General features: G+C 34.2%; 1 long non-coding RNA gene across 1 annotated transcript in view; it reads left to right on the top strand.

The window, feature by feature from the left end:
* The window catches only part of LOC125619342, a 71,855-nt gene extending 48,124 nt beyond the window's left edge, over nt 1-23,731 (top strand). The window contains exon 5 of the long non-coding RNA XR_007350839.1: nt 21,891-23,731. This is a non-coding gene — a long non-coding RNA (uncharacterized LOC125619342). The remainder of the gene's footprint in view (nt 1-21,890) is intronic.
* The last annotated feature ends 630 nt before the right edge of the window (nt 23,732-24,361 follow it).

The raw sequence follows: 24,361 nt of genomic DNA, 5'->3' as shown, positions 1-24,361 counted from the left end.
TTGTGATATTATATATCACATAGCCTTTGGAAATATCCACTGCATCTTGAGAGAGAACAGGAGTGAAAAGGCAAGTAAAGACTTATTATTATTAGAAAGCCTCTTTTGACCTTGTGGACCCCTTGAAAAATTATGGAAATCTCTAGAAGTCCTTTGACCACACTTTGAGAACCACTGCTGTTCAATGGTGTTCTCCTGAGCATTCAATATATTTTATGCTTATCTCTCAACTCCACATCTCTTAAAACCAGTTGCTTGTGAATTTTTATATTCAGTACTACCTTAATGGATTGTTGATGCTACCAAGGTCGAAGTGTGGTATTAGAGATATCTCTAACTTTGCAAGTGTTATTCCCACTGCTAAAGAAGTCTTTATTTGCCTTTCAAGCTTTGCTCAAATGTCACTTTCTCTGTGACACATTAATCACTCACTTGTCTTCCTTTTTATGTTCTTCACACATACTTTCATTTTTTTTTTTTTTACAACCAAGCAGGTATTAATTACAGGCTGCAAACCAAGATGTGTACAAAATACTACTTCATTTTCTTACATCAAACTTATTTTTATTGTCACCCTTTGCTTTTTAAGTTCACAGGAAATTCCATCTCAAGCACATTAGGGTCTCCTTCTTCCACCTAATTTCCCTCCAGAAATTGAAAGGGTTCCTTGGTGCCAGGGAAGGGGACTTGAGTTTCTGCTAACAGTTTCCTCTGATGCTTTACCCACGCATGTTCTCAGTGCCTGATCTCATAAGTGGGCTGGCATTTTCTAGCCACTCCCATGGCATGCTTGAGGTATTAGGTATCTGCTGAGGCTGGGGACACACCTCACCACACAGCCATTCTTCTTAGATGTCTTGGGGGCAGGCACTCTCTTGTTACTGTTTGGGTTCATTATTTAGGGGGAATTGCAGTGTGTCTCTTTCTTTTTCAAGACCTTCATCATTTTTCCACCAAAAACTATTTTGCTTAGTGGGTCTAGGATCCACAAAAAAATGTATTCAGAATTATAGCAAGTTCTTTTTTTCATTGTTTTCTAGCTATATAACTATCCTAAATATATGACCTATGGACTCGCTACTTACTTGAAGGCAGAAAAATGGTAAGAATCTTGTAGAGGGAAAATATAATAATGATTAACATACTAAAACATATCTGTCCATATATGTATTGAGCATGCCTGTTTTATATATTGGACTGCACCTTTGAACCCCATCCCCTCAACATGTACACAGACATGGATGCATACTCTAATGCTAGATGTGAAGGCCTTGATATAGGCAGATTCTAGTACCAAGCATGATGACCAGCATATAATGGGCCCTCTAAAAGTGTTTATTATGGCTATCTAAAAAAAAAAAATATGCCTGAAGTTTTTAACTATCCATGATTGTTTGTATCTTAATTATTTTTTAAAAAAGAATTTATCGTCTTTAGTATTTGAATTGAGAAACTAAAGAATTAAAATCCCATATATACCATTCATAACTATAAACTATTGATATCCTTCTCTAAGGATTTTAATATACTCAACAAGTTCTTAATATACTAAGGCCATTTACTGAATATCAATGCATGGCATTTTCCTTATTAAGGTGCTGAAAGGAATAATAAGTTCATTTGTGCCCTAAATTTCTTTTCCAGGGCAAGAAAACTATAGCTATGTAGCATACTGAAGTATGCACACTAATTTTCTACTACAGTGTCTTTTGAGCATTAAATGAAATGTTTAAATAGCAAGTACAGTCTGCCATGGGTGTTTCCTGCTGTTCCATAGATGGCAGCCACTGACTCTGCTTTTTCATTTCCCTCTGTCTGTAGACCTTGTGGGTCTAGAGCACAGTGAATGACCATCTGGCTGTGAGGAGTACATTTCCTCTGTTTCCAATAAATCCATGATAAATTCTCTCTTGGAACTGTTCATTATTTAATTTTTAGTCCTAGACTTCAAGAATTAACATTTCAATTTAGAAAAAAAATAAGATTTGTAATTATAAATACGATCTTTATAGCTTTATTTTTATCATATTTGGAATCCTTATTAACAATAATCAGGACTGGGGTTGTGGCTCAGTGGTAGAGCATTTGTCTAGCATGTCTGAGGCCCTGGGTTCGAATCTCAGTACCACAGAAAAATAAATAAATAATATAAAGTAAAATAAAAATTGTGTCCATGTACAGCTGAAATATTTTTTAAAGAATAAAAAAATAAAAATAATCATTTTCACCTGATAGCAAAATGAACCCTCATTATATTAAGTATGTGATAGCATTCTCTTTTCTCTGAAATTGATATGTACTTTTCTTTTTGAGATGGTTACAAAGATAGTGAGCTTTTCCTCTATATTTTTCATGCTGAGTGATAGTTCTTTCAGTTTCAAGATTTGCACAGTGATAAGTATCACTGAAATTCTGAGATTTATCTATTTACATTCACTGTTAACTTACCTAACTTAGTTCATCTAAGATTGTGTGCAGGTCAACTTTGACAAGTAATTTAGAAAGTTGTCATGCTTGACATGAGAGCTTCTGTAATCATGGATTTTACACTCTATTAATTTTGTCAACTGGCTGTTTTCTGACATTCTAAAATAAATGTGAGCTGTATTTACTATTATTCAAAAGACAGATCTCTCAACTACTGCGAATGAAAAATATTTCACTGGCTAGTGAGGATCTTTAACACATAAATATTATATTCAGAAAGTTTAGTGGGAAGATCTTTATAATCTCTGCCAATTTTATGTAATTGGAACCTCCTTTGGATATATTAAACATGACTGCTGTGTTGCTTCTTGGCTGAAAACAGTAAGAACAAAAAAATTAAAACTTCAAATCTAGTGATTTTAGTCTGCCTTTATTTCCAGAGGTTGCAAAGTCAGAGCAGTTTAGGAGACAAGCCTCCTCCATCCTGCTTCATGGATTAGAGGGCCTCTTCAATGAGTCTTTAAAAGGAAGCCCTCTTCCAAAATAAAACTTCTCTACCAAAGCTGTTCAAGGAAGTTAAACTAGTTTGCAAGAAAGTGAGAGCAGCAGTTCATTAATTAAATCAGCATATAACAGGAGTTAAGAATGAGTTCTTGGTAACCAGATGGCCTGGGTTTATCATCTTGTCTTTACAGCAGGACCTTGTTCAAATTGCTTTACTTCCATATGCTTCCTCAAGTGTAAAGTGGGGATAAAATGATACTCCCTCACCAGGCTGTTCTCAGTGAATGTGGTTTTATTTATTATTTATAAAGCATTAGGAATTACTGTGTTGGCATGCATGATAAACACTCTACGAGAGATAATTACATATAAATAAAGTCATTCATTGCTAAGATGTGCCAAGTATGGAGTTTCCAGGAACAAGAATGACAGGCTTGGAGTTTGTTCTTGTGGAGATTACAGCATGTGGCAGCAGGGGATTAGTGCATGTGAGTAAGTCGGGAAAGAGGGTGTCACTGGCCCCTGCAAGTGGGTCAGCTTTAATTGCTTCTTGTTCCCTGGAGTCTCCTTGTTTACTCCACAGGCCTTGTTGATCTGGCCTCTGACATTAGCAGCATTTCATTTTTCCTGCTATAAACAGGAAGTGATTCCATTGCAGAATTCCTCACGGGAGAGCTGCTGTAAGTCACTTCATATGTGACGTTGCTAACCTCCTCAGTACATTCAACGAGGCCTGCATAAATGAAAACTCCCAGCCCTTACATCTTTTTTCCCCATGACCCTATTAATTGTTGTGTTCTTTATTGATTTATCACCCCCATCCTTGTACATGTAAGCCTTGTAGAATATTAGGGTATGTCCTTCTCTTCTTATTCTCTGGTCATTCTGTAGGACTTAGAACAGGTGCGTTCTGTACCTAGAAGAGGTCTTAGTATTTGGAGGCACTTAATAAGTAATTAAGGAATGAATGAATAAACAAATTAATTAATATTCAATGCTGTGAATATTCATCCTTGGATAGATTTCCAGAAATTTGAATTACTTTGTCTAAATTTACAGATATTTTAATTTTATGATGTACTACCTAATTATCTTTCAAATGGATTTTACTAATGGACACTCTCATCAAAGATATATGAGAGTGCACATTTCCATAAATTCTTCTCAATATATGACCTTACTTGTATTGTTAGTCGATATGTGAAAAAAAATCCCTATTGATTTAATTTGCATTTCCTCGATATTGGTAAGTTTGAGCACCAGGTCTTTAAATACATATTGGCTCTTCATGATCTTATTTTCTGTGAAGAGGGTATTCACACATTTTGATCATTCTCCCATTTTATAAAAATTATTAATTTGCAGGCAATCATTTTTTTTCTATGGGTGCTGTTGATTATATATTGATTTGTGCCCCACACCTTTACAAAATCTTATTTTATAGTATTTTACCTGTAGTTTCATTTATATTTTTGATGTAGCCTATCTAGTCATCCATGAAGAATGTCTTTTTTTCTTTTTGCAAATTCTTATGCATTTAATTGTTAATATTTCAAATTTTCCAAGAGATTTTTCTTTTTTAAAGATCATGGATGGATATTTAATTTTATCATCATTTCTATTGAGAGGACTGTATTATTTTTCTCCATGAATATGCAGATAATATGTATTATATTAACTTATCTTTAAAAATATAAAACCACACTTGCATTCCTATATTGAACTCAATTTTGGAGTGACGATTTTATTATTATTGCTCTTTTACCTTGATTGATTCAGTGTGTTTATATTTTGTAGACAAATTTTGCAGCTGAATTTAACCATGAATTTTAAGTTGTTACTTATGACGTTTTTGTTAGTTTTAAATATGAAGCCAATACTAATAAAATAATTGATGTTTTCCTTTATTTATATTCATTTTAATTTCTCATTTTTTTCACATATTACTATATCCATTGATTCAGACAAAATTATGTATGTATGGATGAATGGATTTATGAGTATGTGTGTGTGATTTCACCAATCATTAAATCAACCCTCAAACCACATGGATAATCAAAATTTTAGCACTATTTGCAAACTAGAACCTAATTTTCCCACACATGTAAAATGTAATTTTTAAAAGGTATATATCATGGATATATTTCTGTGTTGTTTTGCGTTTTCTTTAGCTTTCATTTATAGTAACTCTTTTAATAATTTTAGCTTTGTAAAAATCTTTTGATTGTTGGAAGATTAAGATACCATGCCAGTGTTTTTTCTTCAGGAATATCTTGGATGTTTTATAACCCATCATTCTTTCATAAAATGGTAGATTGCCATATCCACTTACAGAGGGGAAGAAACATACTGGGATTTGAGCTGGAATTTAATTTTATCTAACTATGTTTCTGTGTGGGCAAGAATGTAAGTAGGACTTGTGTTCTTTAAATGTTTTTCACTATTAACATTCTGCATGCTGTTTCTTTATTTTTTATTAATTTTGTTTATAAATATTTTACAGTTCATGTTACTCTTTACAATGTGATTTAGAATAAATTATCTGTTGATTAAAATGCATTTAATTTTTTAACCATGTTACTGAATGTGAACCAGTTTTAGTAACTAATTTGAATATTATTTAGTTTTCAAAAATGATAGTACTAAATCTTTCATATAATTGCAGTTGGTTTTGCTTTTTGGTTGATTCTTCCGTTTGTGTGGTATACTTCTGTAAGGTTTTGAATAAAGGTGAAGGTAATGTGCATAACTTGAATTTTATATTACATCAAAGTTAATGATGGTAACTCTTCCTTATTGAAAATAAGATTTGCTTTATGAGATTAGTTGGACACTTTTGTGAGGCAAATCGATTCCTTCCTATTCATTTTACTAATGTTTGCTTGTTAACAAAATGAACATGTATGAAATTTCAGCAAGTTTTTTCTACATTTATTAAAATGAAATTTTTATTGATATACTACTACTGTGGTTGATGTTTGCACATAATCTAATTTTGTGCATTCCTATTCCTAATATAAACTCAACCTAATCATGTAGCATTTGGTTATGCTTTGCTTGACTTTGCTAATTTCATGTTTAGACTTATTATAGATATGTTCGTGAATGAGATCGGTTTCTTTTTGTTACATGTAGGGTGATATTCACTTGTTTTCTAGTCTCTAAATTGCTCTATAATCTGGAAGTAATCTTATCTTTGAAATTTGTTTGAATTGGCCTGGAAAGATACATGGGCTTGGGGTGTCATGAGAATATTTTTAACAGCTATGCTATTTTCTTGAATAATTATGATGCAAGTGAGATTTTAGTTTTCTATTTAATCAACTGGGTAGTTTTCAGTGCATTAGTAAATTTCATTTAACTTTTCAAAATGGTAGACATAAAATTTGTTTATTGCATTCTTTATCTTAAAATCTCTATCATATATTCTTTATCTCCTTCCTTCTTATTTTTATAGTTACTCAGGGTTTTTTTTTTTTTTTTGGATCAGTCCAACAAATATTTGTCTTGTTTAGTCATTTTCCATGTGCATTTATTGTTGTTTAAACAACCTACTTTGTTTTCTTTCATGCATTTGACAAGGAGCCACAGGCAAAGCATTATCTCAGGAAAACATTGACCAGTTTTTGGAAGCAAAGTGGAATGGAGAAAAATTAGAAGCTTCACAAGACTGAAATGACTCCTGTTTCTAGATTCAAAGACTATTAAACACAATTGAAAAAGGATTTAGGTAAATAATGAAGCATTTGGATTTCTTAGCTAGATCATAAGCCTTTTAATAATTAACAGGTCCAGTGTGTGACATTCCCACTCAAGCCTGTTTTCTAGTTGGCTGTAAATGTTTTGATAATTTAAAATAATTATCTACCTCAATGGGCCAGGGAGAAAAAGAATCAGATTTTGGTGCTATTATCAAAGAAGGAATTTTGGCATGGTTATACCAACATGTGCAATTGACTGGAAGGAAATATGTCCAAAGCCTGTTAATTTTTTGAGGTGGTTGTTTGTTCAAAGAACACCTGAGCTAAAATGAATAAATAAATAAAATTAAGAAAATGACTTAAGACTTAGAGCGACAAACTTTTGCATGGTGGATGGTTTGAAGAATAATGAGCAGGTATTTCAGGAGGGAACTTGAGGCAGGGAGAACAAGGAGGTTTCCTTTGGCCAGGAATGAGGGTCTAATGAAAGATCTCTCCCCACAGCATTTCTCTTTGAGAAGCGGCTGTTTGTGGGATATTGTAGATACTGTTGGAGGTGCATTCAGTGTCTTCTCTCCGTTTTCTTGATGGAATTTTTCTGTTGTAGTCATGGTGTTCCTGCTACCCAGTTGATACCACACACAGTGCTGACAGTTTGCCTTTTTGGCATACATTACAGGACCATGATGACCACATCTAGCCATGTAGAGGACTGCCCTATGCCCTGTGATCCTGAATTTTGAGCTGATTATAGAAATGGATGTTATTTTGAGATTCCTTTTTTGAGGAAAGAGTGGGTATATACTATCTATATGAGGAGGGTGCACATGAGCATCTACCCTCAGGAAGGTGGTCTGGGCATAAATTGCCAACTGTCCATTGATGTGCTTTCTCTCCCCTCCTTGATCACACAGGAAGACTTTTTAAGTTTCTCCTGTTTTTTTTTTTTTTTTTCCTGTGAGCAATGAAATATGAGCACAGTTGGATACTGTGTTCCAGCTTGGCTCATTACACGCTCCCATGTGTGTTCCTCTGAGCTCTGTTGGCTTTCTGTCTGGTGGAGACAGAGAGGCCAGGGAAGCCCAGGATGACCTATAAGTGCCAATGGCAGAATATCTACTGGTCATTTGGTGGAGGGTTTCTCTACTGGCCTGTTTAATGAGTAAGTAAGAAGCTTCTAATATGATTGTGCTGTTACATATTTGGGACCCCCAAAATGGAGTAATTAGATCACTTTGCCTAATAAAAGCAAGATCATTGAAGAAGGAATAGTACATCCATATATTAGTAATTCCTTCTTGGATGCAACATCACTTACTTCTAGCCTCACATTATCATTTTTATCAACCTAACATTAATAGCTATGTTACCTTAATCCACTATTTAACTTACTCTAATCAACATTATTTATGATGATAGCAGTAAGATTTTTGACTCAAATAATAAATTCAACAAAAGAATAAATATACAAGGAAAAGAGAGTACTATTAGTAGTGGGATCACGGAGTATGTAGAACTACAGCTTCATAATTTTATTAATTATGGGAATTTAAATACTTTCAGATGTCCAATTCTCTACGTACTGTTAACACTTGAAATCATCTTTGTTTTCATTTTGTTATTCTGGTGGATATAGAGTGATATTGTAACCTAGTCTGCTTTGCTTTTCTCTAATGACTAGTGAAGTTGAACTTTTTCTATATTTGTTTTTGCCACTTGGTTATTTTTCTTTTTCCACACCTTCATTTTTTCATATTGTTTTCTATTTTCTTCATATAAAGTTATAATAGTTTGCAAATAATCTGTTTACTTTTTTTTGTTTATATAAATATATGATTCATTGTATATTAAATTTTTGGCACACAAATGTTAAAGATACATTTATTTAAAGTATAAATATTTTTATATAAATGTTTTTTCCCATTCTTTTTCTTTGGAGATAGGTACCAGGGATTGAACTCAGGGGCACTCAACTACTGAGCCAATCCCCAGCTGTATTTTGTATTTTATTTTGAGACAGTGTCTCACTGAGTTGCTCAGTACCTCGTCATTGCTGAGGCTAGCTTTGAACTCGTGATTATTCTGCTTCAGCCTCCCAAGCCTCTGGAATTACAGATGTTTGCCAACACATCCAGGCCCATTCTTTTTTTTTAGTTATTTTTTTAATTTATATATGACAGCAGAATGCATTACAATTCATATTACACATTCAGAACACAATTTTTCATATCTCTGGGTTGTATACAAATATTCACAATAATTTGTGTCTTCATACATGTACTTTAGATAATAATGTTCATCATATTCCACCATCATTTCTGACCCCATGCACCCTCCCTTCCCCTCCCACCTCTCTGCCCTACCTAAAGTTCCTCTATTCCTCCCATGCTCCCCATCCCTACCCCACTATGAATCAGCCTCTTTATATAAGAGAAAACATTCAGCATTTGTTTTTTTGGAATTGGCTAATTTCACTTAGCATTAGCTTGTCCAATGCCATCCATTTACCTGCAAATGCCATGATTTTATTCATTTCTGAGTAATATTCCATTGTGTATATATGCCACATTTTTTTTTCCATTCATTTATTGAAGGGCATCTAGGTTAGTTCCACAGATTAGCTATTGTGAATTGTGCTGCTATATACATTGATGTGGCTGTGTCTCTGTAGTATGCTGTTTTTAAGTCCTTTGGGTATAGACCCAGGAGAGGGATAGCTGGGTCAAATGGTGGTTCCATTCCCAGATTTCCAAGGAATCTCCATACTACTTTCCATATTGCCTGCATCAACTTGTAGCTCCACTAGCAGTAAATGAGTGTACCTTTTCCCCCACATCTTTGCCAACACCTATTGTTGTTTGTCTTCATAATAGCTGCCATTTTGATTGGAGTGAGATAAATCTTAGAGTGGATTTGATTTGCATTTCTCTAATTGCTAGTGATGATGAACATTTTTTCATCTATTTGTTGATTGATTGTATATTGTCTTCTGAGAAGTGTCTGTTCAGGTCCTTGGCCCATTTATTGATTGGATTACTTGTTTTTTTTTTTTTTTTGGTGCTTAGCTTTTTGAGTTCTTTATATACCCTAAAGAGTAGTGCTCTGTCTGATGTGTGAGGGGTAAAGATTTGCTCCCAAGATGTAGACTCTCTATTCACCTATTCAGATTGTTTCTTTTGCTGAGAAGGAACTTTTTAGTTTGAATCCATCCCATTTATTGATTCTTGATTTTAATTCTTGTGCCACAGGAGTCTTATTAAGGAAGTTGGGGCCTAATCCCACATGATGGAAATTGAGGCCTACCTTTTCTTCTATTAGACACAGGGTCTCTAGTTTTATTCCTAGGTTCTTTTCACTTTGAGTTGAGTTTTGTGCATGGAGAGAGATAGGGGTTTAATTTCATTTTTTGCATACAGATTTCCAGTTTTCCCAGCACCATTTGTTGAAGAGGCCATCTTTTCTCCAATGCATGTTTTTAGTGCCTTTGTCTAATATAAGATAATTGGAATCTTGTGGGTTATTCTCTGTGTCCTCTGTTCTGTTCTATTGGTCTACCAATCTGCTTTGGTGCCAATATCATGCTGTTTTTGGTACTATTGCTCTGTAGTATAGTTTAAGTTCTGGTATATGATGCCACCTGCTTCACTCTTCCTGGTAAGGATTGCTTTGGCTATTCTGGGTCTTTAATTTTTCCAGATGAATTTCATGATTGCTTTTTCTATTTCTATGATGAATGTCATTGGGATTTTCATTGGACTTGCATTAAATCTGTGCAGTGCTTTTGATGGTATAGTTTTGATAATATGGTATAATTTTGATAATATTAATTCTGCTTATCCAAGAGCAAGGTAGATTTTTCCATGTTCTAAGATCTTCTTTGATTTCTTTGTTTAGGGTTCTGTAATTTTCATTGTATAGATCTTTACCACTTTCAGTATGTTGATTCCCAAGTATTTTATTTTTTTCTTGAGGCTATTGTAAATAGGGTAGATCCTATTTTCCTTTTCTGAGGATTTGTCACTGATATACAGAAATTCATTTGATTTATGGGTGTTGATTTGATATCCTGTTACTTTGCTGAATTCACTTACTAGTTCTAGAAGTTTTCTGGTGAAACTTTTAGGGCCTTATAAGTATAGAATTGTATCATTGCAGATAGTGCCAATTTGAGTTCTTCTTTTCCTGTGTGTATCCCTTTAATTACTTTCGTCTGATTGCTCTGACCAGTGTTTCAAGGACTATGTTAAATAGAAAGAGGTGAAAGAAGGCATCCCTGTCTTGTTCCAGTTTTTAGAGGGAATGCTTTCAGTTTTTGTCCATTTAGAATGATGTTGGCCTTGGGCTTAGTATAGAGAGCCTTTATGATGTTGAGATACATTCCTGTTATCCCTAGTTTTTCTAGTGTTTTGAACATAAAGGGGTGCTGTATTTTGTCAAATGCTTTTTTCTGCATCTATTGTGATGATCATATGATTTCTATCTTTAAGTCTATTGATGTGATGAATTACATTTATTGCAACCCTGGGATAAGTCCCACCTGATCATGGTGCGCTATCTTTTTGATATGTTTTTGTTTTCAGTTTGCCAGAATTTTATTGAGAATTTTTGCATCTGGGTTCATTAGAGATATTGGTCTGAAGTTTTCTTTTTGTGATGTGTCTTTGCCTGGTTTTGGAATCAGGGTGATATTGGCCTCATAGAATGAATATGGATATGCTCCCTCTTTTTCTATTTTCTGAAATAAATTTAAGAGTATAGGTATTACTTCTTATTTAAAAGGTCTTGTAGAACTGGGCTGTGTATTCATCTAGTCCTGGGCTTTTCTTGGTTGGTAGACTTCTCATGGCATCTTCTATTTCATCTCTAGAAATTGATCTGTTTAAATTGTGTATATCATCCTGATTCAATTTGGGCAAATCATATGACTCTAGAAATTTGATGATGCCTTTGATATTTTCTATTTTATTGGAGTACAAGTTTTTAAAATAATTTCTAATTATCTTCTGTATTTCTGTAGTGTCTGTCATGATATTTCCTTTTTCATCACATATGCTACTAATTTGAGATTTCTCTGTCCTTCTCTGTATTATCATGGCTGAGGATCTCTCAATTTTCTTTATTTTTTCAGAGAACCAACCTTTTGTTCCGTCAATTTTTGCAATTGTTTCTTTTGTTTCGATTTCATTGCTTTCAGCTCTGATTTTAATTATTTCCTGTCTTTTACTACTTTTGTTGTAGATTTGTTCTTTGTTTTCTAGGATGTTGAGATGTAATGTTAAGTCATTTTTTTGTTGACTTTTTTTTTTTAAGGAATGAACTCCATGCAATGAACTTTTCTCTTAGAACTGCTTTCATAGTGTCCCAGAGATTTCAATATATTGTATCTGTGTTCTCATTCATCTATCAAATTTTTAAAATTTCCTCCTTGATGTCTTCTGCAATTGTTTATTCAGTAGCATATTATTTAGTCTCCAGGTGTTAGAGAAGCTTTTATTTCTTATTTTATCATTGATTTCTAATTTCATTCCAGTGTGATCTGATAGAATTCAGGATAGTATCCCTACCATTTTATATTTGCTAAGAGTTGCTTTGTGGCATAGTATATGGTCTATTTTAGAGAAGAATCCATGTGCTGGTGAGAAGAAAGTGTATTCTCTTGTTGAAGGATGAAATATTCTATATATGTAAGTCTAAGGTATTGATTGTATTATTGAGTTCTACAGTTTCTTTGTTCAGCTTTTGTTTCAACGATCTATCTAGTAATGAAAGAGGTGTGTTAAAGTCACCCAAAATTATTGTGTTGTGGTTTATTTGACTCTTGAACTTGAGAAGAGTTTGTTTGATGAATGTAGATGCTCCATTGTTTGGGGCATATATTTATAATTGTTATGTCCTGTTGGTGTTTGGTTCCCTTGATCAGTATGTAGGGTCCTTCCTTATCCTTTTTGATTGATTTTAGCTTGAAGTCTACTTTATTTGATATGAGAATGGAAACCCCTGCTTGCTTCCACAGTCCATGTGAGTGGTATGATTTTTCCCAACCCTTTACCTTCAGTCTGTGGATGTCTTTTCCTATGATATGAGTTTCTTGAAGGCAGCATATTGTTGGGTTATTTTGTTTTGTTTTGTTTTGTTTTTCACCCAATCTGCTAGTCTATGTCTTTTGATTAGTGAATTTAGGCCATTAACATTCAGGGTTATTATTGTGACATGATTTGTATTAACAGCCATTTTTGTTTATTTTTGGTATTTAATATGACTTGATTTCTCCTCTGATTAAATTTTCCTTTAGTGTTATACATCCCTCTGCTGATTTTCATTTTTTTTTCATTTTATCTTCATTGAATATTTTGCTGATGATGTTGTATAGTGTAGGCTTTCTAGTTGTAAATTCTTTTAACTTTTATTATCATAGAAGGTTTTTATTTTATCCTCAAATCTAAAGCTTAGTTTTGTAGAATATAAGATTCTTGGTTGGCATCCATTTTCTTTCAGAGCTTAGTATATGTTGTTCCATAATCTCTTGGCTTTGAGTGTCTGGGTTGAAAATCTGCTGACATATGAATTGGTCTCCCCCTACCTGTGATCTGATTCTTTTCTCTTGCGGCTTTTAAGATTCTATCCTAATTCTGTATGCTAGGCATTTTCATTATAATGTGCCTTGGCGTAGATCTGTTGTAGTTTTGTACATTTGGTGTCCTGTAAGCCTCTTGTATTTGGTTTTCCAATTCATTCTTCATGCTTGGGAAATTTTCTGATATTATCTCATTGAAGAGATTGTCCATTCCTTTGGTTTGGAACTCAATGCCTTCCTCTATTCCAGTAACTCTTAGATTTGGTCTTTTGATGCTGTTCCATAATTTTTGGATGTTTTGTTCATGGTTTCTTTGTATCTTCACTGTGTGATCAACTTTATTTTCCAGATTGTATACTTGGTCTTCATTATCTGATGTTCTTTCTTCCAAGTGATCTCCCTGTTGGTTATGCTTTCTATTGAGTTTTTTAAATTTGGGTTATTGTATCCTTCATTTCAAGGATTTCTGAGAGTTTTATTTTTATTTTTTCAGTCTCTCTCTTTCTTGAAGTAATCTTTTGCTACATGTATTTTCTCTTTTATCTTTTTATTTGAGTGATCAATTTTTGCCTCTATTTGCTTATTTAGTTCATTATTTAATTCACAGGTCATTTTAATTATGAACCTTCTGAACTCCTTCTCTGATATTTCCTCAACTTTGTTGTCCATGGATTCTGTTATTATAGTAACCTGGTTTGTTTGGGGCACTTTCCTCCCTTGTTTTTTTCATGTTATCTATGTGTCTTCCTTTCCTGCAGTGTGGATATGAGATATTACAGTTTCTACCCTACATTCTTATAGTACCTGTGTAGATTGTCTGTACCTCACCTTGATGTTGGGCTTCCAGATTCTGCTGGTGTCCCTCAATGAATGCTACTACAATAAGCATAGGTTGTAGTAGGTGGTGGAGGCAATAGCCAAGGTAACTTGAGATAACAGTTGAGGTGCCCCAAGATGGAAGCAGTGTCTTACAGAGAGGGGCTGAAAGGGTGGGCCTCACACTCTCTTTGGGATGCCTGTTCTGAGATGCATCTGTTTCTAGGCCCTGTCTGTTGTCAAAAAATTAGGGGCTATTGCATGGGGAAGGCTATGGCAATGACTGCAGTGTCCCAAGATGGAAGTGGGTTAGGCATTGGCTCCCAGGTGGGGTTGGGGGGCAAACTCAGTCCTACCCTGGACCTGGGTCCTGCACAATCTGTGTGGGTGGATCTGGGCTGGGCCAATGCTCCTGTAGTAGTCTGCTGTTTGGAAGAGGCATTCCTGTGCCGGAGGCTGAGCTCTGGTGGGTGTCTGCAGGTGGAGGGATAGATCCCAGCCTACTGTGAGCCTGGGTCCCTCGCAGGCTGGTGTGGGTGGATCCCAGGCCCATTCTTAATAGTGTACTTTGACTTAGTAAATTTTAATATAACTCCAAGTGTCCTTTTTTCTTTATTTTTGTCCTATTTTAATCCTTCTTATGAATTCTTTGACTAACCAAGAGAATAGGAAATAGTCTTCTGTTTTCTTATAAAAGCCTTATGGATTTACTTTCCATATTTTTACCTGTATTCCATCTGTAATTGATTTTTCTTTATGGTATTAGGTAAGAGTTAGGATTCACTTTTTAATGTAACTGTCCAGTTGATTCAGCACCATGCATCCTCTTTTCCAATATACTCCAATGTTGTAGCATTATTATGTAATCTTACATGTATCTATGTGCTTCTGGACTCCATTAGACCACTTTAATTATAATAATAAATAATAAGTCTTGATATCTGGTAATGTAGGTTTTCTGGTTCCCTCTTTGAGATTGGCTTTATTTCTTGTGGTTCTTTGCTTCTTCATATACACTTAGAAACAGCTTTTCAGTATATAGAATATTTCATCCATCAATGACTGAATGTACTTTCTTCTCAGCAGCACATAGATCTTTCTGTAATATAGACCCTGTTCTGCAAGCTGTCACATATTTTGGCATACAATTGTCATATTTCCTAAACATATTTTTAGCATCTGTATAGTTATTTGGTGGATCCCTTTCATTGATATTAATTTTTGTGTTCTTTTTTTTCTTGATTAGGCTTGTTTACTTTTTATCAAGCTTAACTATGTTATTTCTTCTCTATTTCATATATTTCTGCTCCTATCCTTATTTTTCCTTCCAAGTACATAATTTGAAAATAACTTTATTGTTATTCTAGCTTCTTTCTGACATGAGAACTTTAAGTTAGAAATATTCAATGGAGTTACTGTTTCATCCCAGAGATCCTGACATTTTAAGCTTTTATTATCACTTAGTTCAAAGCACTATTTATTTTTTTTTATTTATTTTTAGTTGTAGTTGGACACAATATCTTTATTTTATTTATTTATTTTTATGTGGTGCTAAGGATCGAATCAAGGGCCTCACATGTGCAAGGCAAGCTCTCTACCACTGAGCCACAATCCCAGCCCCCAAAGCTCTCTTTGTTTACTTTTTAAATGCTTCATTCCTCGACCTCTGAGATATTTATAAATGTGCCATGTAATTTTGAAATAGTTGACATGTGGGGGTGGGGTTCTATATATCTTAAGGTAATTGATTTTTAATGTATTAAATCATGCAGGAAACAGAGTCTGCATGATTTCAAATTCAAAACAAAAGTAATTGGGGGGAAAAAGATCTCCAATCAACTGAAAAAGAAAAAAAAAAAAGGAAGGAAGAAAGAAGCAGCTTGTCATTTTCTACATGCACATATAAAAATGAGGCTCCAGCTTGCATCCTGTGTGGGACAGCATTGCATCTATGAATGAATGTAGGGAACTTTTTAATCATTAAAATGTTCATCCTTCCAAGTCATGAATATACTCTGTTTCTTTCTTTAAAATTTCTATCACTAATGTCTTGAAATTTTCAGTGTTTCAAATTGTAAATTTGATTTATTTCTATATATTTGATTTTGGCTATTGAAAATTACATTATATTTTAAATTTATATTTTCTGTACAATGTTTTGTGGTACCTAGAAATGCATTATGGATGAGAGCATGTTGATTTTCGTATCCAGGAGCCTGGTGTGTTTCTCAGCATTCCCTAACTGTAGAAAATATCTCAGATAAGCAAGTTTAAAAGAAGAAAGTTTATTTCATATCACAATTTTGGAGTTTTCAGTTCATGATGGGTTGACCCTGTTGCTTCTGGGCCTGTAGCAAGGTAGGACATCATGGTGGGAACACACAGCAGAGGGAGTTGCTCACCTCATTGCAGCTGGGAAGCAAAGAGAAAGAAAGGGGCCCACTCCCTTTCAATGGCACTCCCCCAGTACCATTACTCTCCCACCAGGTCCCAGGGCCTAATTGCTCCACCGCCTCCCAGTAGCAGCACAGGCTGGGGACTAAGCCTTTAACACCTGGGCTGTGGAGATACTTATCTACACCATAGCACCTGGCTAAATTCACTTATTAATTTTAAAAATTTTATAAATAATTTGCACATACTACAGTCTCAGACATGTCACCCCCAAATAATGGAAGTTTTGTAAAAATGCCACTTTCTTAACTGTCAATGAAAAAAAAAAACTTTTCCTGCCTGATTACAATATTCTACCACCTGCGGTATAGTATTGAAAAGAATTTGGATAGTAAGTGTCTTTATACCACTCCTGATCCCAGAAGAACATCTTAATTATTCATCATTAAGAATAGTATGTGCTTTATTTTTTTGTGTGTAAATATTTTTTACCATATTTAGTAGTCTGTTTTACTTTGTTCTAAAGGGATTTTTTTTTTAAATAATGAATGACTTTGAGTACTGTCAAATTTTTTTTAAAAGCCTATTGTCATAAATGTTATTTTCATTCAACAAATTAGATTAAACTTCCAAAGTTACACAAACAGCATAACTGGAAATGAGCCCATTTGGTTGTGACATCTTATTCTATTATATTGCAAATTGAATTTGCAATATTTCTTTACAGTATTTGTTTCTATGTTAATGGGAGAGGTTGATCTGTAGTTTTTCTTATAATGCCCTTCTTAGAATTTTATATGAGGTTTTAGATATATTGGAAATAATTCCCTCTTTTAGTATTCTATGAAAGAATTTATGTAAAGTTTATGCTATTTCTTTCTTAAATGTTTGAATGAGTTTACCAGGGGAGTTTTTTTACCCATTTTTTTTCTTTTGGTTGGGAGTTTTAAAAATGTATTAAATTTCTTTCAACATGTTAAGAATATCCAATTTCTTTTTATATCTTTATTTTATTTATTTATTTTTATGTGGTGCTGAGGATTGGACCCAGGGCCTCACACATGCTCTACTGCTGAGCCACAATCCCAGCCCAATATCCACTTTTTTTTTTGTTTCCAGTGTATATGACCATTTCATTTATATTTTCAAATTCATTACCATGAAGTTGTTTATAATATTTTACTATTAGCTTTTAAGGTTTTAAGGATCTGTAGTCTTTCTTTTTAAATTCAAGATGTTTATTGTTTCTTTTCTACCTTCTGAATCATTCAAAGATAATATTTTTAAAATTCATACTTTAAAAATATTTCAGCATGGCTGATTTTCTTTATTGCACAATAATTTCCTATTTTACTAATTCCATTTTTGTTCATTTATTTTTAGTTAGAGTTGCTGGTCTTTTGGTCGTCCTAGAATGGAAGCATAGTTAGATCAGTTATTTTAAAATTTTATCCTCTTATAATGTATATGTTGAAGTCTCTATTTCTTAAGTGCTGCTTTAGCCAAGTCCTTCAATATTTAAAGTGTTATTTTTTAATTAGCTTTCAATTGAAATACATTTTTAATTTCTATAGTGATTCCTCATTCCATCTATTCATGCACTAAAATGTATTGTTTAATTTCCAAAGAATCGGTAATTTTCTAGTTACTACTGAGTTACTAATTATGGGCTTAATTTCACTGTGGTCAGACAATACACTCTAAATGATTTTACTCTTAAAACAAATTGAGACTTGCTATGTAACACTTCCATGTTCCTTTCCAATGTCTTTATTGCTTTCGTTTGGAGTAATTTTTATTTTTTATTATTTTGTTTTCTCTGTGTTACCTTTCCAATGATACATAGTTTATTACAATCATTTCAGGAAAAAAAAAATTGGCAATTATCTTTTCAAGTGTTGCTTATGTCTTAATCTCTCTCTTCTCTCCTTTTTTTTGTTTCCTATTAGAAATGATGCTCCAAGAAAACAATATTCATTTCAGCTTGCATTAAAACAAACAAAAGAAAAACAATAATATGTATTTTTCTCAAAATATTTTCAAATAGGGCAGAATTGTTTCATACACAATTACATTGTCATTATAAAGACATGCATTTTTGAATGTCATGATCTAATACAATTAACCCTTTGTGCAATGTTCTCATAAATGCAAATGATATTTAAAAATCTGAGTTAATTCCATTTTAATTTGTATGTAAGCTGTGAAGACTCCCATAGCTCGATTACAATGAGTCCTGACAGACCTTTGTGCCACTTACTTAATTTACGCTCAGGTACCAACACCATTGACTGCCATTGCTTCTGCACCACTAGTGCAAATGCCAGCAAAATGGAAAAGGTAGAGAAGACCTGAGCATTATGAGGACGAGATTTCCCACCTCTGCAGACTACCATGCAGAAATGGGGCCTTGAACCAATCACCAATGAACTAGATTGAGGCTGGTTGTGGTTTTGTAAGGATTCTTTTCTCTCTCCTTAGCCATTTGCATTGAATATAGTCATCCAGGCATTGAAATAAAATGGTCTGGAATGTTCCATGGGCCCTTTTGCTTGCTGGGTCCTTATGGCACTTTATCTCATCAATGCTGAGTGGTGGAAAGCTCCCTTCTTTTAGGACGCTTCAAGCTTTGTAAATTTCTACATCTTGTCACATCAAAATTTGAGAAATGAAAAAAAAATCTAGCCACCTATTTTATGCTGTTCAAATCTCCAATTTTATCTCTCTAGCCACTAGAGACCATTCCAAGCACTTCAGGTGACTTTCAGTTCATCAGCAGTGACCTGTCCTGTCTCAGTGAGGCCTGGGCTTTCATCCTCTTTGCCTGTGCCCACTTTTGGTAAATGCCGCTTGATGTAGTGTGAATATAGAACATGGGCTCAGTTTCCCATGATGTTCCTCCCTCCAGAATCTGTGCCCCTCTGATTCTCCTGCTTCAGAAGATATCTGATCCTCTTCAAATACGTTTCCCCTCACTTTGGCTTTTTCTCATTATTCCATAGTAGTTCTACTGGAAGTTGTTCCATTGTGTCCAGAAAAGGAACACACTGGTTGTTTCTTTTAACTCAAATCAACTTTGTGTCGCTTCAGTTTCTATAGTTCTATATCCATTTTGTAACTTATAATGTTATTCCTGGGTAATGATATTTAGAATTTCTGGGTCATTAACTTTTTATTCTATAAGATGAAATCTGTTATTTTGCTTATCTTTTGACTGCTGTTTTTAGTACAAGATCTATTTAATTTTTTTTAGAAATTATGTTTGTTCTTTTTAAAATAGATGTTTATTATGGCATCCTTTATCTTTAAATAACGTATGTATTTGTTACCTTCTGGTTACTTAATACATTTTTATGTGCAGTCTTACATTTTAATCATTTATAGTTAAGAGATTTCTAAATAACTTGATGGCTATTAGTAATGATACACCCTCAGAGTGATTGATTTTCTTAAGCAGATATAAATATTTTCTCTGTATCTTCTTCATCTTGGTAATTTTATTTTTAATAGTCCTTTTCTTTTTTCTGCACGATAAGAACTTTAGTAAAAAGCACTTTATTTATTTTTTTCATTCATAATCCTTGCCCTCACCTTTCCCAAAACAATTCTATATGAATTTCACAGATAGATGTTTCAGCATCAAAATGTGTTTCAAACTCAGACTTCACACTTGTGCATGGGTCAAGACTTAGGTTATTTCGTCTCAGGGATATTTTTAAACACTCACGTAAGCAAAAGGTAAAAGGAGGCATTAAAATAGATCCCCCACTCCTCCTGTTTTTAAAACTAAGTAGGAGGCCACTTTTGAGTTGATGTAAGTCTCAGACCCAAGGAGCTCCCTCATGCCCATTCAAAGCACGCCTCCACCTTTGGGGGCCCACCAACTCTGCAGCCCCACTTCTAGTGAGGCTGACACCCGAAGCCAGGGCTGATGAGAATTTTGTTTGCAACTTTGTTTCTGTATACATTTGGCACATATCTCATGTACTTGCTAGCCTGAAGTGGGCTACTTGTATCCCTTTTGTATTACTTCTATGACATACTGTTGGAGTATGTGAAGAACATAATCTGCAGAATTTACTCCTTACAGCATTTCAGCTTACTTTGCAATAGTTTCCAGCAAGTAATGGTATGCAGCTTAGTAGGCAGAGTAATGGGCCCCCCTCCCATAAGGTGTCAGCGCCCAAATGCCTAAGAATTGTGAATATCTTAAGTTACATGACAAAGAAGAATTAAGATTGTAGATAGAATCATGGTTTAGTTTAGTCAGTTTTTTTTTTTTTTTTTTTGCAGCTGCAACTAAAAGATCTCACAAAAACAACTAGAGGAGAAAAAGTTTATTTTGGTTTCAGAGGTCTGAGTCCATAGATGGAGGACTTCATAACCTTGGGCCCAAGGTGAGGCAGAACATCATGGCAGAAGGGCATGGAGGAGGAAAGTAGCTCAGGACATGGCAAGCAGGAAGCAGAGAGTGTTCCACTCTCTGGGGCAAAATAGAAACTCCAAAGTCATGCTGCCAATGACCTACTTCCTCCAGCTACACCTTACCTGCCTAAAGTTGCCACCCCGTTAATCCATATCAGTGGATTAATCCACTGATTAGGCTTCAACTCTCATAATATAATTATTTCATCCCTGAAGGTTCTTGCATTGTCTCAAACTATAGCATGGTTGCTACTCAGATGACTAAATTACGATTATCCTGATTATATTATATATACATATCCTGAGCTTATGGGATCATAGGGTTGTTTACATGAAGAAGAAGGAGGCAGATGAATCAGAGCCTGAGTTAGAAAAGAAGATCTGATGATGAAGGCCAGGTTGGAGTGGTGTCATGGGAATTCTCAATACACTATTGCTGGCTTTGAAATTCAAAGCAAGCTATCAACCAAGGAAGATGGGAAACCTCCAACACCTGGAATAGGTGAGAAGATGAGGTCTCCACTGGAGGCTGCCTTAAGGAATGCCCACACCTAGATTCAAAGTCCACTGAAACCTCGGTCAGACTTCTGACCTAGAGAACTGTAAGATAATTAAATTTGTGTTGTTTTGCAGCAATAAATTGAAAATAATTTGTTCCAGGGGCAGTAGGAAGCTAACCTCAAAATTCTGTTTTCTTCTTCAGTAGTTTAAATATCTGAGGAAATCTATGTCTTCATCGCATAGAAAACTGAGGGCTAATGGTAAGAGACAGGGAGTGTTTTCCTCAAAACGTGACAATCTGTAGGAGGGGAACCCTGCAGCTTAGGGGTTTCTGTTTTCTATACAGGCAGCAAAAGAAGGAGAAAAGGCCTTCCCACCTTCTGTGTTTGTGAATGTGATTCATGTTAGGTATGAAAGACAGATTGGATAATTTTTATCTTCATGAAATTCTTAGGCCTTAATTATAAGGCCTAAGAATGGTATATAATGGTGATAGCCTTATTTTCAAAAAAATAGATGTTCATGTATCTTTCTTTCCTTTTTCATAGGCATTTTAGTGGAAGTTTGGAAGATTCTGGCAGAAACTATTTTCGTATCATCATTTTAATGGTGCATCAACTGTTTCACCCTGAACCCACTGAAGTTGCCTGTTAGGAACTCCAGCAGGTGCCTATGGATTTGTATGAGTCGTATCTTATCAAGACTCCTGGCAAACTTGATTTGCATCAGTTTGTAATCAGAATTGAGGCTTGTTTGAGTTTACATTCTGAATTACCTAAAATTAGTGCAAAAATTCTGATCTAAGAGTGTTTGTACATTGTATTAATCTCCTTTGAAAGACTAACACATTATTACATATATATGTATCAAATAGCTTAAAATAATTCTGACATTTTTATGTCCCTCTACCTTGAAAAAAACTACAACTTGGTACTGAAGAAGTACTTTGTTATTCTGTCTTTGTCCATCTCTCTCTCTCTTTCTCTCTCGCCCTCATTTATTAAGTGCCTTATGAGCAACTTGGTCATGGTCCATCACCTCTAAATATTTTTGTGGAGGACATCCATCAGTTACATTATTCCAATTAAATATGTGTATGGAGATTAAAAAAAGAAAATGTTCTCTATTATTTCAAATGCCCTCCTATCCCATGTTTAAATACACAGTGAGATTCTGATTCAGACAACTGCTTTAAATCACTCTTATTTTTTTCACTTTGGCATTAGTAAGAAAAGTAAACATTTTTTGGTAATACAAATGTTACATCTCTGTAAACATAGGATGTAGTCTTTTAAATTAAATATGTCAAAATGAATTAAAATGATGGACTATTTTAGTTTGGTCATTAATTGATTAGTAGTGCATTTAACTATTACTTTGATTATATTAGTGACTCATAAGCTTTGCCCTTTTTGTGGTCACTGGCAGCATAGCTGATTTTTAAAGGACTGTTTCTGGCTTCATTGACTTTTGTAGTGAGCACAGTTCCTTTCGGTCACTTGCTCCCTTTGATGATACTCTCTTTATTGACTCAGTGATGAATAATATCCTCAGTATTCATATTCAAGTACTCCAAACACAGATGAACTGAGACACTGGATCAGATCCATGGAATACTTAACATGCTTAATTTTAACAATTCAAATGGTGAGATGATGCACTTAAGTTTGAATTAAATTTTCCATCCATGGATTCAACATGTTCTTCCAACTTAAAAAGAAAGCAGAAAGAGAGGTCCCTGCAAATATTAAAAAGAAATAAAATAACCAGAAAAGACCAAAAGATCAAGAGAAAAGCATCCTACATGACCTTGAGTGGATTTATGTTTTTGAGCCATACATGGATAAACAGAAACAGTAATCATAGTTCATATATTACTAAGAACAAAGTAGACATTATTTATCATTGTTTCTAATTATGCATTTTAAAAATTGATTTTATTGCCTATTGACTATTTCATAGGCCTATCACATTAGTATAAAACTAGTTGTCCTGTTAAAACCAATTAAAGTGTTTGAGTTAAATCTTAATTTGGATGTATATCAATTGCAGAAATGTTCTAAAAAATTTTTATATTTCCTCTTAAATCAAAATGTATGAATCTCAGATACCAAATACTATTTAGTATATAATTCTTTAGCACATTAGAAATTTTCTGGTCAAATATAAATTTACTTCTCATTTACATTATTAGTAAAAAATATGCAAATGATTTTTAGTGCATCACAATTTATGGAAATTTGTAATTAACTGTGGCTATCTTATCCATAGAACATAATCACATTGTCAGTCTATCTCTAAAATACAAAGCTCTGTATGTCAATGTTCAAATATTCAATGTGAAGATATTTGGATAAATATTTTTTGAATAAATCTGGCCTTAAACTCATAAAACTCATTTCTTGTGTTCAAGAAAAGAATATTGATACTTGTTGCAGAGGGCAAGACAAACTTTATTCAGGGTGTATGGGAAATTGTCACCATAGATCTAGGGACCATTGCAGTGGAATATTAAAGTGAGGGAGAAAGATTGGGCTCAAATCTAAATCCAGTATGGATAAGTGGGAACTTACAGCCAAAAAACAGGGTACAGGTCTGTTGTGGTTTGGGTAACTGTCTCCCACAGTTTCATGTGTTAAAGTCTTTTTGTCCCCAGGGTGGCAATGTTGGGAGCTGAGGGAACATTCATGAAGCATGGACTAGTAGGAGCTTCTTAGGTCTTTGTTGACATACCACCAAAGGAGTCTATAGGACCTTGTCCATCTTGTTTCCTGACTCATGAGGTGAGCAGTTTGTTCCACCACATGCTTCCTACAATCACTGTTTGTTGTATCCACAAGAAACCCAAAGCAGTGGCTCTGTCTGGTTTTAGAATGGAACCTCCAAAACCATGAGCAAAAATCAATCTTTTTTCTTTATAAATAATTTAATTATTTCAGGTATATTGTTATAGTAACAGGAATCTGACTGATATTGGGTATTATGTGGAAAATTATTTAGAAGAAACATCATGGGTAAG

Source organism: Marmota marmota, unplaced genomic scaffold (assembly GCF_001458135.2).
Source record: "Marmota marmota marmota unplaced genomic scaffold, marMar, whole genome shotgun sequence".
NCBI classification, from domain to species: Eukaryota; Metazoa; Chordata; class Mammalia; order Rodentia; family Sciuridae; genus Marmota; species Marmota marmota.
This window is presented reverse-complemented; position numbering and strand designations above follow the sequence as displayed.